Raw genomic sequence first — 15998 nt, 5'->3', positions numbered from 1 at the left:
CCTTGTACTAAGGTCAAATCTAAGTGGATTAAGGAACTCCACATAAAACCAGAGTCACTGAAACTTATAGAGGATAAAGTAGGGAAAAGCCTCGAAGATATAGGTACAGGGGAAATATTCCTGAATAGAACAGCAAAGGCTTGGGCTGTAAGATTGAGAATCAATAAATGGGACCTCATAAAGTTGCAAAGCTTCTGCAAGGCAAAAGACAATGTCAATAAGACAAAAATACCACCAACAGATTGGGAAAGGATCTTTACCTATCCTAAATCAGATAGGGGACTAATATCCAATATATATAAAGAACTCAAGAAGGTGGACTCCAGAAAATCAAATAACCCCGTTAAAATATGCGGCTCAGAACTGAACAAAGAATTCTCACCTGAGGAATACCGAATGGCAGAGAAGCACCTGAAAAAATGTTCAACATCCATAATCATCAGGGAAATGCAAATCAAAACAACCCTGAGATTCTTACTCACACCAGTCAGAATAGCTAAGATCAAAAATTCAGGTGACAGCAGATGCTGGCGAGGATGTGGAGAAAGAGGAACACTCCTTCATTGTTGGTGGGATTGCAAGCTTGTACAACCACTCTGGAAATCAGTTTGGCGGTTCCTCAGAAAATTGGACATAATACTACCAGAGGATCCAGCCGTACCTCTCCTGGGCATATATCCAGAAGATTTCCCAACTGGTAAGAAGGACACATGCTCCACTATGTTCATAGCAGCCTTATTTATAATAGCCAGAAGCTGGAAAGAACCCAGATGCCCCTCTACAGATGAATGGATACAGAAAATGTGCTACATTTACACAATGGAGTACTACTCAGCTATTAAAAGGAATGAATTTATGAAATTCCTAGGCAATTGGATGGGCCTGGAGATTATCATCCTGAGTAAGGTAACACAATCACAAAGGAACTCACACAATATGTACTCACTGATAAGTGAATATTAGCCCAAAAACTTAGGATACCCAAGATATAAGATACAATTTGTTAAACACATGAAACTCAAGAAGAACGAAGACCAAAGTGTGGACACTGTGCCCCTTCTTAGAATTGGGAACAAAACACCCATGGAAGGAGTTACAGAGACAAAGCTTGGAGCTGTGATGAAAGGATGGACCATCTAAAGACTGCCATATCCAGGGATCCATCCCATAATCAGCTTCCAAACACTGACACCATTGCATACACTAGCAAGATTTTGCTGAAAGGACCCAGATATAGCTGACTCTTGTGAGACAATGCCGGGGCCTAGCAAACACAGAAGTGGATGCTCACAGTCAGGTATTGGATAGATCACAGGGCCCCCAATGGAGGAGCTAGAGAAAGTACCCAAGGAGCTGAAGGGAACTGCAACCTTGTGGGTGGAACAACATTATGAACTAACCAGTACCCTGGAGCTCTTGACTCTAGCTGCATATGTATCAAAAGATGGCCTAGTAGGTCATCACTGGAAAGAGAGGCCCATGGGATTTGCAAACTTCGTGTGCCCCAGTACAGGGGAATTCCAGGGCCAAAATGTGGGAGTGGGTGGGTAGGGGAGTGTGTGGGGGGAGTGTATTGGGGCCTTTTTGGATAGCATTGGGAATGTAAATGAGGAAAATACCTAATAACAAAATTAATTCAAAAAAATACATATTATATCTCCATTTTTCTAAGCACCTAATGTTTATCAATAGCATGCATAATGGGCAAATTAGATAATATATTGGAATGTTAAAGTATTGTGAATTAACAGAACAGACACAAGTATCAGAGGTAGCTGTAGAAATAAAATGGTGTGTAAATGAAAAAGAAAAAATCTAGTCCTGGATGGTCTCAATATCCATCAAATTGCTTGTTGTAATATGTAAATGACATAAAAATAAGTTATGCTTGTATAAACTGTCCTTCTAATATTGAATCTATGATACTTATAAATAAACCAGCACACACGGAAAAAAATTTGTCTCTAACTTTCACTTTCTGTTCCCATTAAAATAATTATTCAGCCTTCTAAGGAATAATTTTCTCTTATTTCAAAGGAAAATAAAAACATGTTTGACTTTAAAGGGTTGTCAGGAAAATTACTTGATATAGTTATGCAATAAAATTCCTATAGCACATGCCATTTAGTAAATTTTCAAGGATACTACCTGCAATCATCATCAGTTGGAGCAAAGATAGCACCACCGTCCTCATCAAAAATACCATTGCCATCATTAGAACCATTATCGTAATCATAACTTTGATTTATACCCAATCATACATCCTCTGTCTTAACCTGAATCTTCAGCCCATGACCCTTAGTGGAGATGATACATTTCCATTTATGCTGTTTCCAAAGTTATTACGTTTTTAGAGTCGTTTTTCTAAGTAAAAAGCACTTCTATCTTCTTTCTGCTTAAAATAAATATACAGCAAATCTCTAAAAGGTTATACAAGTTTTAAACTAGGATGAAAATTTTCTGATACCTCTAACATTTCATCAAAATTCCTGCTGTCTTCTGCCAACTAATATGCATTCATTTGCAATTTATTTATTATTAACATTTTAACATTCTCTTTGTGTGCGTGTGCGTGTGCGTGTGCGTGTGCGTGTGTGTGTGTGTGTGTGTGTGTGTGTGTGTGTATGTGTGTGCATGCACGTGCTTTCAAAACAACCCTGAGATTCCACCTCACACCAGTCAGAATGGCTAAGATCAAAAATTCAGGTGACAGCAGTTGCTGGCGAGGATGTGGAGAAAGAGGAACACTCCTCCATTGTTGGTGGGATTGCAAGCTTGTACAACCACTCTGGAAATCAGTCTGGCGGTTCCTCAGAAAATTGGACATAGTACTACCGGAGGATCCAGCAATACCTCTCCTGGGCATATATCCAGAAGATGTCCCAACCGGTAAAAAGGACACATGTTCCACTATGTTTATAGCAGCCCTATTTATAATAGCCAGAAGCTGGAAAGAACCCAGATGTCCCTCAACAGAGGAATGGATACAGAAATTATGGTACATTTACACAATGGAGTACTACTCAGCTATTAAAAAGAATGAATTTATGAAATTCCTAGCCAAATGGATGGACCTGGAGGGCATCATCTTGAGTGAAGTAACACAATCACAAAAGAACTCACACAATATGTATTCACTGATAAGTGGATATTAGCCCAAAACTTAGGATACCCAAGATTTAAGATACAATTTGCTAAACGCATGAAACTCAAGAAGAATGAAGACCAAAGTGTGGACACTGTGCACCTTCTCAGAATTGGGAACAAAACACCCAGGGAAGGAGTTACAGAGACAAAGTTCGTAGCGGTGATGAAAGGATGGACCATTTAGAGACTGCCGTACCCAGGGATCCATCCCATAATCAACTTCTAAACGCTGACACCATTGCATACACTAGCAAGATTTTGCTGAAAGGACCCAAATATAGCTGTCTCTTGTGAGACGATGCTGGGGCCTAGCAAACACAGGAGTGGATGTTCACAGTCAGCTATTGGATGTATCACAGGGCTCCCAATGGAGAAGCTAGAGTAAGTACCCAAGGAGCTAAAGGGATCTGCAACCCTATTGTTGGAACAACATGATGTACTAACTAGAACCCCGGAGCTCTTGTCTCTAGCTGCATATGTATCGAAAGATGGCCTAGTCAGCCATCAATGGAAAGAGAGGCCCATTGGACTTGCAAACTTTATATGCCCCAATATAGGGGAATGCCAGGGCCAAAAGAATGGGAATGGGTGGGTAGGGAAGTGGGGGGCGCTATGGGGGACTTGTGGGATAGCATTGGAAATGTAATTGAGGAAAATATGTAATAAAAATATTAAAAAAAAAAAAAAGATACAAACTTAAGTAACCCAAGGGTCAATTTAAACCCTTTATGTATGAGGGTGACCTTGAACTCCTTAGTTGCCTTATTTGCCTCCCAAGTGCTGAGTATGTACCACCACTCCTGGATGCACTTTCTCTTTCCTGTAATGTGCCTTCACTGTACTTTGAAGCTTGAATCACTCTTTCAAAGGAAAGAGTAGGGTGTATGTACTTTCTCATATTCAGACACAATTACAAGTGTTTCATTGTTTCTTTTCCAATATAGGTTTTAGTGGGCATATCCACTTGAATTGTTATGCTTAGCTGTACAGATATTAGAACAGACTTTAAGTGTTGTTTCAGTGTCAGAATCTGAGGCCAGTGGTTATCAGGACTGGCAGAATCAATCTTTTGTGATTCTCTATTGCTATCATGAGCCTTAAATAACTGTATGTGACAATTGACATGCATTGACATGGAATTCAAAATTAAAATATTGCTTTTCCTTGGTGATTCCATCTGAGAATATCTACTCCTTTTTGATAATTGTTTTAAATCATGGTCTCAATTTTTTAAGTCTCATAAGCCATGAATATCTCTTCAATATTGACATGAACATAACATTAGTTAAGTTAAATTATTAAATTATTAGTTAAATTATTAAATAATTCCATCTGAGAATCATTTTAGAAAATTAAAATCAATGTCCCTTAGGCATAAAACTAATATTCCTATACATAATCTTGGTACAATATTTTCTGACTTGTTATGAAAAGGTGATCAGCCAATGGCATCAGAGCATCAAGATTTTTTAAAATCCTTTTTAGAAAAAATAGTCTATTTTTTAAAATTCACTTTAATTTCCAATCACAGCCTCCATACCTACTCCCCTCCTAATCCCACCCTTAGGTATACCCCCACCATTACCTACTCCAGCCCTTCTCCTCAGAGAATGACAGCCTACTTGGGTAACACACCATCCTGGGACATCTAGTCCCAGCATAACTAGGCATGTCCTCTTCCACTGAAGATAAACCAGGCATTCCAGGTAGAGGGAAGGGGATCCAATGGCAGGGAACATAGACTGAGACAGCACCCATTCCATTTGTTAGAAGATTCACGTGAAGTCCAAGCTACTCATTTGATAGACAAGAGTAGAGTATCTAGGTCCAGATGCTGCATGCTCCTTAGTTGATAGCTCAGGCTCTGTGAGCCCCTGTAATCCCAGGTTAGTTGACTCTGTGGATCTTTGGTGTCCTTTAACACATCGACTTGCTCACTTCTATCCCCAACTCTTCTGCAAGAAGCTCTGAGCTTCACCTGATGCTTGCCTTTGGCTCTCTTTATCAAACTGCATCAGCTGCTGCTTAAAGCCTTTCAGCTAGGTTTCTGTTTACAAGCATAGCAGAGTATCATTAGTATAGTGTCAGGAGTTGGTTCTCTCACATGGAATGGCAGTCATTGGTTGGCTGTTCCCTCAGTCTCTGTCCCATCTTTATTTCTGCACATTTTGTAGTCAAGACAAATGTGGAGTTGAAAGTTTTGTGGGTAGAATGATGTCCCTACCTCTTCTGGAAGTCCTGCTTGGCTATAGAATATGGGCACTTCAGTTTCTGTATACCCCTCTGGTAGGAATCTCATCTAGGTTAACACTGATAGAGTCATCATGTTCTCTCAGTCCCAGGCCTCCAGCTAGTCTCCACAGATGCCCCCATGCAGATTTCCATTCTGACTCCCAGTTCCCTCCCATCCATCCCTTTCCCACACCTGGCTACCCTCCCCATTCCTCCTGTCACCCCTTCTATTATGTAGTTCTCCCTTTCCATACACCTCTGATGACTTTAGTTTCCCCTTATAAGTGAGATTCAAGCTTCCTCACTTTGAACTGAGAGTTGCAAAATGAAGCAATTGCCCTCCTCCCCAAATTGCATTTGATTATGGTGTTTTATCATGGTAGAAGAAACCTGAAGACAATGGTGCAGACTATTCAGATGAGCAAATAGCTTGAATGCTGATGGTCCTTATTCCTGCAAACTTCCATTCTATTATCTCACTGTGGACCTATGTCTTTCCTTGTAGATGCCTATTTTAATTCAAATGTAAAACTTGGAATTACAATACATAGATTGTGTATCAAGTTCCCATCCAACTCTGACAAGTGGAGCACAATAATCTGGAGTTGTGCTGACAGGCAGTGATAAAGATAAATATACATGTATTAGTTTTCATTCCAGTAGCTGTCCCAAAATACTGACAACAGCAATTTAAAGAAGAAAGGGTTTATTCTGACTCACATTTGGAAGAGATAGCCCATTTTGCTGGGTCCATCAAAGCTCGGGGGATGGACAGAATAATATGGTTCTTGCCCCTGGGGCAGAGCCCAGTTGACTCTGGTCTCCATGAGTCTTGATGGCTGCTCTGAGCATAAGGTTTGTTTGTATAGTAATGTAAATGTTTTACATTCTCCTTTACAGTATGTCCTCCCAGTTAACATTAATGACTCAATGATAATCAGAGACAGCGTGAGTCTTATCACAGTTTTTTTTTTTTTTCCAAGTAGATGGTGGTTAACCTAAAGGCCCACAACTGGTCAGGATTGAAAGAACAAATGACTAACAAGAACACCTCTATCTCACCTACTCTCAAATGTTTAGTCATCGTCGTGGAAAAGGGACCAGAAACATTCAAGATCCAGAGGGGGCAGATAACAGCAACAAAGCTGTTTTCTGCACACACAGGGAAACTGCACATACGAATGCATAAGATCTGCAAAAGATCAGACCAGACAAAATCTTGGTATGACAGGGGAAGGTGATGAGGAAGTACCATGCCTAGCGGAGGGTTTATTAATAATGGATGGCTGCTGGCAGAGGAAATGTTTTTCCTCAACACATGCTCTCTCACGTGGGGTATCAATTTTCTTTCCTAACAAACAACAAGAGGTCATATTGATTTTGCCTTTGAAAAGATTGTTTGTATCATATATAATACAGCTGTCTTTGTGTCTGCTACAAAAGGTACTCTCTGAATTATGGGACCAGGGAACTAATGGCTGTAATTACTTTTGCCAATCTCTGATTATCTATGCTGAAGGAAGCATTGCTTGTTATAACTAGATAAATAAGTATTTTCTCTAAGCTATTGGTTTTTGGTCTTGACTTCCTATGCAGATCACTGGAAAACTTCAAAACGTAGAGAAACCCAGTAACATTATGTCACTACAGATATTCCATCTTAGGTGGTCGTAGACAAAGCCCAAGTCTCAGGACATTTTAAAAATGTACACAGTGATTCTGTTATTATTTGAAAAACACCAAAGCTATTATGTTTCCTCTTCTGACCTTTACATGAACACAATATTGATTGGTGGGAATGTCACCAATAGTGATTTCACCCAACTCCTCACAGAACAGTAAATAAGCAGACGCAGAAGAACGCTGTCCTATTATCGCCATTATGCGTAGCTGCTTTGCAAACTGAATATACTCCTTTGGATTAGGTCTATGGAACTCTGATTAGAAAGGTTATCTCTAATTTTAGAGATGTTTACTTGCACAGGAATAATAGTGTGTATTTACAACACTTGAAGGGAAAATGAAGTTTGTATGCTTCAAATGTATATGATTAAGAAGATTTAAACCTTAAAATCAATAACAATTGAAAGTGGAAAATAAAAAAAAACATAATTGAGACTGATGAAAACATATACTTTGCTCATTATTTTGTAACTATATCTTTTATCTAATGTAAATTAGGAATTATGCCATTGACGTATTTGAGTGTTAAGTTTGTAAATAAACTAAATATTGATTTAAAATATGTAGCTGTGCTGGCTGGTTTTGGGTCAATTTGACACAGGCCAGAGTTAATCTTTTGTTTTTCAATTTTTATTTATTTTTTAATCAGATAATTTCTTTATTTATATTTCAAATGTTATCCCCCTTCCTACTTTCCCCTCCGAAAATTCCCTATCTTCTCTTCCCTCCCCCTGCTCATCAACCCACCCACTCCTGCTTCCTGACCCAGGTATTCCCCTATACCTTCACAGAACCAAGGGCCTCTCCTCCCATTGATGACCGACTAGACCATCCTCAGCTACAGATGCAGATAGAGCCATGAGTCTCTCCTTGTGTTTTCTTTGATTGGTGGTTTAGTCCCAGGGAGCTCTGGGGTTACCGGTTAGTTCATATTGTTGTTCCTCCTAGGGGTTTGCAAACCCCCTCAGTTCCTTGGGTACTTTCCTTGGGGACCCTCTGCTCTTTCTAATGGATGACTGTGAGGATTCACTTCTGTATTTGCCAAGCACTGTCAGAGCCTCTCAGGAGACAGATATATCAGGCTTCTGTCAGTGAGCTCTTGATGGCATCCACAATAGTGTCTGGGTTTGGTAGTTGTTTATGGGATGGATACCCAGGTGGGGTAGTCTCTGGATGGTCATTCCTTCAGTCTCTGCTTTGCACTTTGTCTCTGTAACTCTTTCCATGGGTATTTTGCTCCCCCTTCTAAGAAGGAATGAAGTGTCCACACATTCGTCTTCCTTCTTCTGGAGTTTCATGTATTGTGCAAATTGTATCTTGGGTATTCTGAGCTTCTGTGTTAATATCCACTTATCAGTGAGTGCATATCATGTGTGTTCTTTTGTAATTGGGTTACCTCACTTAAATTGGACATTGTTCTACCTGAAGATCCAGCAATACCACTCCTGGGCATATACCCAGAAGATACTCCACCTTGTAATAAGGGCACATGTTCCACTATGTTCGTAGCAGCCTTATTTATAATAGCCAGAAGCTGGAAAGAAACTAGATGTCCCTCAACAGAGGAATGGATGCAGAAAATGTGGTACATTTATACAATGGGGAACTACTCAGCTGTTAAAAACAATGAATCCATGAAATTCTTAGGCAAATGGATGGATCCAAAGTTATCTTAAAGGAGAGAGCTTCAGTTGAGAAAATGCCTCCATGAGATCCAGCTGTAGGGCATTTACTTAATTAGTGATTGATGGGGGAGGGCACAGTGCATTGTGGATGGTGCCTTTCCTGGGCTGGTAGACCCAAATTGTAATAGAAGCAGGGAAATCAAGTCATGATGAGCAAGCTAATAAGCAGTACCATGCCATGCTCTCTGTATCAGCTCCTGCTTCTAGGTCTCTGCCCTGCTTGAATATCGATCGGTCTTGGCTCCCTTCAATGATTGATTATTCGAAGTGTAAGCCAAATAAACTATTTCATCCAGCAGTCGTTTTGGTCATGATATTTTATCTTAGCAGTAATAATCCTAATGGTGGTAGTGGCACTGACATCTGATCATCAAGGTAGATCTGGCATGAATATTCTAAGTTCCTAAAATTCTTAACATTTTCCTGCAATTGTTTTTCAGCATATATCAAATTAGTATATCTTTGATAGGGATTTGTTATAATGTTTGATTTTTAAAATTTACTCCATGAATTTCTGATTTAAGGGTAGTAAGAAAATATTGTATAAATTTGGCCTAGACATATGAATTTTAAACAATTTGTGAAATGGCCCTAAACATATTTCTGGCACTCACTACTACATAGTTATACAAAGAAGTATTGTCAGCATTGAAGATTATAAAGTAAAAATTAAGATGGGCAGTGGTGGCGCACGCCTTTAATCCCAGCACTTGGGAGGCAGAGGCAGGTGGAGAAGAGTTCGAGGCCAGCCTGGTCTACACAGTGAGTTTTAGGACAGCCAGGGCTACACAGAGAAACCGTCCCAAAAAACAAAAAACAAAAACTACAACAGCAACAACAACAAAACAAAATAAAGTAAAAATTTTATCTGCTCAGAAAAATGTATATCCTGCAGAATGAAACCTTTAATAAAGATTTATTTATTTTGTTTTTGTTTTGTTTTGTTTTTTTGTTTTTTTGTTTTTGTTTTTGTTTTTGTTTTTGTTTTTTTGAGGCAGGGTTTCTCTGTAGAGCCATGGCTGTCCTGGAAATCACTCTGTAGACCAGGCTGGCCTCAAACTCAAAATCTGCCTGCCTCTGCCTACCAAGTGTTGGGATTAAAGGCATGTGCCATCACTGTCCGGCCAAGATTTAATATTTAATACAAAGGACCAGATTAATTTTATTAGTTTGCTTTTTTATTAGTAATGGAAAGTTATATGACCACCAAAGAACTGTATACATTTTCTCCACATTCTCTGGATCTTATACCAGAACTTGATAATTAAACACTGTAATGAGGTTAACAAGCACTTTGGTCATAGAACATGGATAAATTAATTTGGAGATGAACTAGAAGCACTGTCTCCCATGGCCTGCCTCCATAGGGACAAATGGATCTAAGCAGGAACTGGAGTAGAAAGTCATGAGTGATCTTACCCAGTTGTGAATCCCACAAGCCACATTAATTATTTCCAAGAAGGCAGGGCTTTCTAAGACAAAAGTGGCATGTGGATTTGAGGTCTGCTGCACTGGAGGGAATTCATGCTTGATTCTGTAGGCTTGCTCAAAATCTCAGGCCTCTAGGCAGGAAACAGAAAAATATTACTACAGATTTTTTCATTTTTATTTTTGAGATTATGATAAAATTGAATGTTTATCCCTTCCCTCTTCCACCTTAACACCTTACTTTATACTCCTGCTTTCTGTCTCTCTCTCTCTCTTTTTTTTTTAAACTAGAAAGTGGAATTTAATATTGACTCATTTGGGCCACATGATCAATACGGCTAACATATACCCAGGAAGTACACATATATAAATTAAAAAAAAAATTATATGAACAATCCTGAAGAGGTCAAAGAGCTTTCAAATGTTATGGCCCTCAACTCACAGTAACTTGTATAATTTAATACACGAAAAACAAGGGCATGGAGCTTGGGAGCACATACAGGGGAAGTTGTTTCGTGATTTTCTTCATTTTGATTGTATTGCTTTCCTGTCTTCTGGAGGTAAGATTTTGACTTCAAAAGTAACAAAATATTTGAGAAGGGAATTTACATCCTTCAGTTCTAAATAGTACTCTTTGGCGATTTTCTCAGCAGTCCATGTTTCTGGAGAGAGTTTATGGTTATTGAGAAGGGTCAATGCCTCTACAACAGTAATCTTGCCTTTGGAAATGTCCGTGATATTCTTATCAAAGTGATTTCCTATCGGCAGTCTGAATTCCTTTGGTTCTTGTCGTGGTTCAACTTTTACCAGCAAGGCAGGCACCGGATCTTTGGACTCGACATATACATCTCTTAGCAATGCCAGCAGCTTGTTATCTTTTTTAGAAACAACTCCTTCGATTTCTGGATCCTGACTCAGGTGCTCCTGCAGGAGGTCGTGGTAGAAGGGTGCTTGGGTGCCATGGAGGGCTTCCTCTTGCTGATCTCCCGCTCCTCTCTCTTCTCCACTTCTCCACATTGAAGTTCCTTAAGGCGCGGGTCACGCAAGCCCCCATCTCTAAATCATGATGCTGTCTCATTTTTTATTAATCATTATTGTATGTATGTGTGTATATACATATATGTTCCTAAATATAATCTGTTCAGACCACATAATGATACTTGCATGTATGTTTTCAGGGAAGATTGTTTGGCACTGGAAAAACAATTGTGTGCTTTCATGTGACCAGCTTTATTCAGTTGCTATTGACCTTTGTGGAAGGTTGGGTCTTTGTGGGCTTTACCCTATCCTCTTTGGTATATCCATTGGTCTTACTGCCCTCGTTCAACTCAAATTTGTCTTATCAGTATAGCTGTCATTGTTTTGTTAAGTGATCATATTATCAAAACACTTGAATACTTATACTTAAGCTTGAAGATTAGAGTTGCATCTAGTCTTCATTTGAAAAGGTCCTTACTGTGGCAGTAGTGAATATAGAAATGTATAACTGATTCAAGGGCTTATAATAATGTGTATGTGGTGGTGTGATGCTCAGCTCCATGTAGAACAGCTAGATAACTCTCTCCAAATCTCAGGGCACATCATAAAGGAGAGGGAGGCCACAATATAAGCTCAAAGAATTTGCCCTCTAAGCCTTACGCTCCCTGAGATACTATATGCACTGATATGTTTTTGCAGAGGAGCATAATTTTCTTTACTGGAATAAAACAGGAATGGGTCGCATTGAAAATGTTATATAAATGTTCAAAAGTATCCACAAATAACGTGATTTTAAAATCTCAAAAACCTTTATGAATTGCTATTACTACATGCTCCGTTTTTACTGTTATAACCTGGGATTGTCTAAAACATTTTTGGGCAAAAAGGACTGGTCAGTCAAAAAGTACGGATATATAGTATAATTCAGTCAAATAAACTAATAAAAAAACGACAACAAATCGCACAATCTAATGTACATGAAATTATACTTCTGATTTCTGTAATGTTAGTTTTTACTGGATTGACTTTTAACCACCTTGTCTTTTTGATGCCTTACACATTTCCATATGAGCTTAACTCCATACATCAGTTATTATAAAAAACCTCCGTAGACCTCCTCAATCTTTGACATTTCTCTGATTTTGCAAAACCACCTTGACTGATATAGTCCAATACTGTACACAATTGCCACATAATATGTCCAGAGAAAAACACCACCATTTGACTGGTTTCACCTAGTCATAGGGACCTTCATTTTCTCAGGCAGTCATACTAGATATCTATATATTGTATTCTATAATTTTAAATATGGTAATTCTGGTCCTATAAAATGTCCCAGTAGATGAAGGCTTTTGTGGCAAACACATTGCTGGGACCCTTGTGGTTAAAGGAGAGAATTGAGTCTCAAATACTTTCCTATGAACTTTACAAATGCTTGGTGGCATGCTTACAAACACACACACACACACACACATGTGCATACATACCTATATACATACATACATACATACATACATACATACACACATACAACTTAAAGAGAGATGACAGATGGATAGATAGATAGATAGATAGATAGATAGATAGATAGATAGATAGATAGATAGATAGATAGACAGGTAGACAGACAGGTAGACAGATATGTATATAAAGATAGATATGAAAGAGAGACAGAGATAGTATAAGCTGGAAAAGTACTTTATACCCAGGTTCAATCACAGCTAATGGATTTTTTGTTTTTTGTTTTTCTTCTGTCTTACAGAGGAGAACTTGTTCAAAATCCTGCCTCACATTCACCAAAGTTTCAACATTGTCTTCCCCAGGACTTGTTTTCTAAATGCACCAGAGATAAATCATGTAAGCTCCTGCCTGTCCAGTCTTCTCTTTTTCGCACTAAGTCTCTGGCTCCCCTTCTTCAGAAGATTACACCTTTTCCCTCCTTTCATCTATATTTTGCACACTTATTCTTTACTAGATCATTTTCATATCTATATTGCCACTCATCCAACCTCTAAGCAAATGATGCTTTTTTTTTCAAGTTTTGTTTTTCTTTCTGCTGTTTTTATCCTGCACATTTCTTTATGGAGCTCTTTGCTAGGACACACATAGTCATTGTCTTCAGTTTTCTTTTCAAATTGACTATAAATCATACCATTCTATTAAAGTACATTCCAAAGTCATCAGTAATTTCTAAATTAATGAATCCAATAGTCAGTTATTTCATATCATCATACATGGTATGTAGCTGTACTTGACCCCAAATTACTATGCTTTGCTCTTACCTTTATAGTAATGTGTTATAATTAGGATGTTTAAGCCCTCTCATTATTCATGTTGAAGATCAAATTCCCAGTATAAATGCAAGTGGGACATTTTCAAAGGGGAGGTAATTAGTTTTCAATGAGATCATACTGTCCTCCTTGCTCTTTCTAGAACATGTTAGTCATGCTCTTACTTCAGGGAACTGGACAAGGTATACCCTTTTCCTAAGTATGCCTAGAACCAGCATTTTAAAAATCCATAACTCTAGCAAGATGCATGTTTACTCAATGATATCATTCCTGACCTGACTCTCACCTCCACAGCCTCTGCCCTCAACTGTTCTGCTCACTATTGATCTGTGGGAACTCCGTGCTCTATATAAAATGGCTTGATTTTTAATGTTCCTTAAGTTTTATTTCTGAAATTAGATGAGAAATGGGGAAAACTGAAGAATTTATTTATTTAGTTAAGTTTTTGTATCCCTCATTCCTAGAATAATATTTACCAGTCATCATTTCCTTGAGGCTATTTATATATCAATAAATGATTAAATAACTTCTTTTACTCATGTAGAACTTTACATGCCATATGTGACTTTCATAACAAATCTTTGAGGCAAGTGCCATTCTCATACTTCAGTGAGTCTTCAAGAAAGTAAGCAGCCTACCTGAAACTTTTTACTTTTTAACCATATATCTAGAAATAAATTAGGAATAAAAGGTTAAGGCTAAGATTGGTTCTTAATGATTAAAACCAAACTAGACAATAATCTTAGTTCTTGCTATACTTAGTAAACTTGTATTTTAATTAAGCATTGAAGAGTTCACTTATATTACACAAAAGAGTAATATGGGTAGCAGTGAAATTACATTTCTGGTTGTAGGAATGGGATTGTGACCACTATTACGGCAATTCTATAATTTGGGTCATTTTTATAGCTTTTTCATTAAACTTATATCAATGATAAAAAACAAGTATTCTCTTGAGATTTGTCAAATCAAAAACTCAAAGCACATCTGAATGGTATTAGAAATTCATGCTCTTCACTATACATTTGATGGAGACTCAGTACAAGCAGCATGAATATAGAAAAGGCTATGACTAAGTAGGTATTATTTACCACATGTGGGTAAAGGCATTAAAAGACAGGAAGAATAAAATAAAAGCCAAAGAAGCTTATCTCTTACCAACAAACTCAGCTGACTGCCTTGCTCTTGTTCTTTAGTAGCTAGCCAGCTTTGCTCTATGTTTCTTTTCTCCCTTCTTCACCTGAGCCATTTATCTCTGTGGTTCCCATATTGTTTCCGTGGTTACAGTATTTTCTATGCTATGCACAGCCAGACTTTTTTTTTGTCATTTTGATTGTCAATCATGACTATAAAAATTTCCAGCAGAATTATTATGCTCTATTAAGCCAAGCACGATTCGTGATATGGGAAAATTTTTAGCAGAAACTAAAGTAATTTGCAGCGTTTCTTTGCTCAGACCCTTAACTGAATCTATAATGCTTTATATTTCAAAAACATTCATTTCACTGGCACAGTCTGCTGATTTAATTCTTGGAAGGTAACCTAAAAAGAGGCTGACTTCCTGTCAATCTCTATTGCATTTTAAATGATGTTCTTTATATACCTAAAGATAAATGTTTTTCAAAAACATTGCAGTTTTATCTGATTTTACATAAGATTTAGGAACATTCACTACACATAATGCTATCCAAATGATACAATTGTCTACTAGATTTGGATATTCGATAGCCATTCTTGAGGACAGTGTTTCCCTTAAATCTTATGGTTCTGGTAGCAGTTGTTAACGTCATAGATGACTCAGTAACAGTGGACTATAAATAAATGTCCACAGAAAGACAGATGGGGCACTAAACCCAGTTACGATGACCCAGCCTCATAATTGCTTATTAAATTATAAAATAGTACTGGAATATATAAGGAAGAGTGGTTAGATCTGTTTTCTGGAAAATGGATGGCTTCAGAAAAGTCAGCTACTCTGGAAATCATATACTAAGATTATTTTTCAACAGAACCAAGATGAGATCCTTCCGTTTATAATTTACTTTTTACTATAATCCATAAACATGGCATTCGATATTATACAAAAAATGAAAATGCATTTTATAGTTTCATTTTGAGTTGGAAATATGGGTATATAACCACATATCTGAGTTTGTCCACAGAATATAAGAGGACTTGAACCATGTCTTTTCTTCCCCTCCTTCAGGTTCTGATCATAGAATGGCTGAAGATAGGCACTGAGCAGATTCTAAAAAGCTGTTTGTTGACTGACATGCTACCTAGATAAGTACCTGTTCTGATTATTATTATAAGCTCTTAGTTTATTGCTAAGCCAAATGGACTGTCACAAAGAACACATAATAACAGAGGTAGGCATTGACCACCTACTTTAGATCTCCTCCACATATTTATTCTTGGCCTCAGCCTCATCTGAAGACTCTTTAGCCATGATCCAATTCTTCCTTTGACAATATCACTAACAGGCATTGTACTAGATGGTTTTGTGTGTCAACTTGACACAGGCTGGAGTTATCACATAGAAAGGAGCTTCAGT

At 37.9% G+C, this 15998-nt stretch overlaps 1 pseudogene; it reads right to left on the bottom strand.

The window, feature by feature from the left end:
* Positions 1 to 10606: 10606 nt before the first annotated feature.
* LOC110307495 (NADH dehydrogenase [ubiquinone] 1 alpha subcomplex assembly factor 4 pseudogene) lies at positions 10607 to 11229 on the bottom strand (annotated as a pseudogene).
* Between the last annotated feature and the right edge of the window lie 4769 nt (positions 11230 to 15998).

The sequence above is a fragment of the Mus caroli genome, unplaced genomic scaffold (assembly GCF_978045245.1).
Source record: "Mus caroli unplaced genomic scaffold, Mus_caroli_1 scaffold_14, whole genome shotgun sequence".
In the NCBI taxonomy this organism is placed as follows: domain Eukaryota; kingdom Metazoa; phylum Chordata; class Mammalia; order Rodentia; family Muridae; genus Mus; species Mus caroli.
The sequence above is the reverse complement of the archived record's forward strand: the minus strand, read 5'-3'. Positions and strand labels throughout refer to the sequence as shown.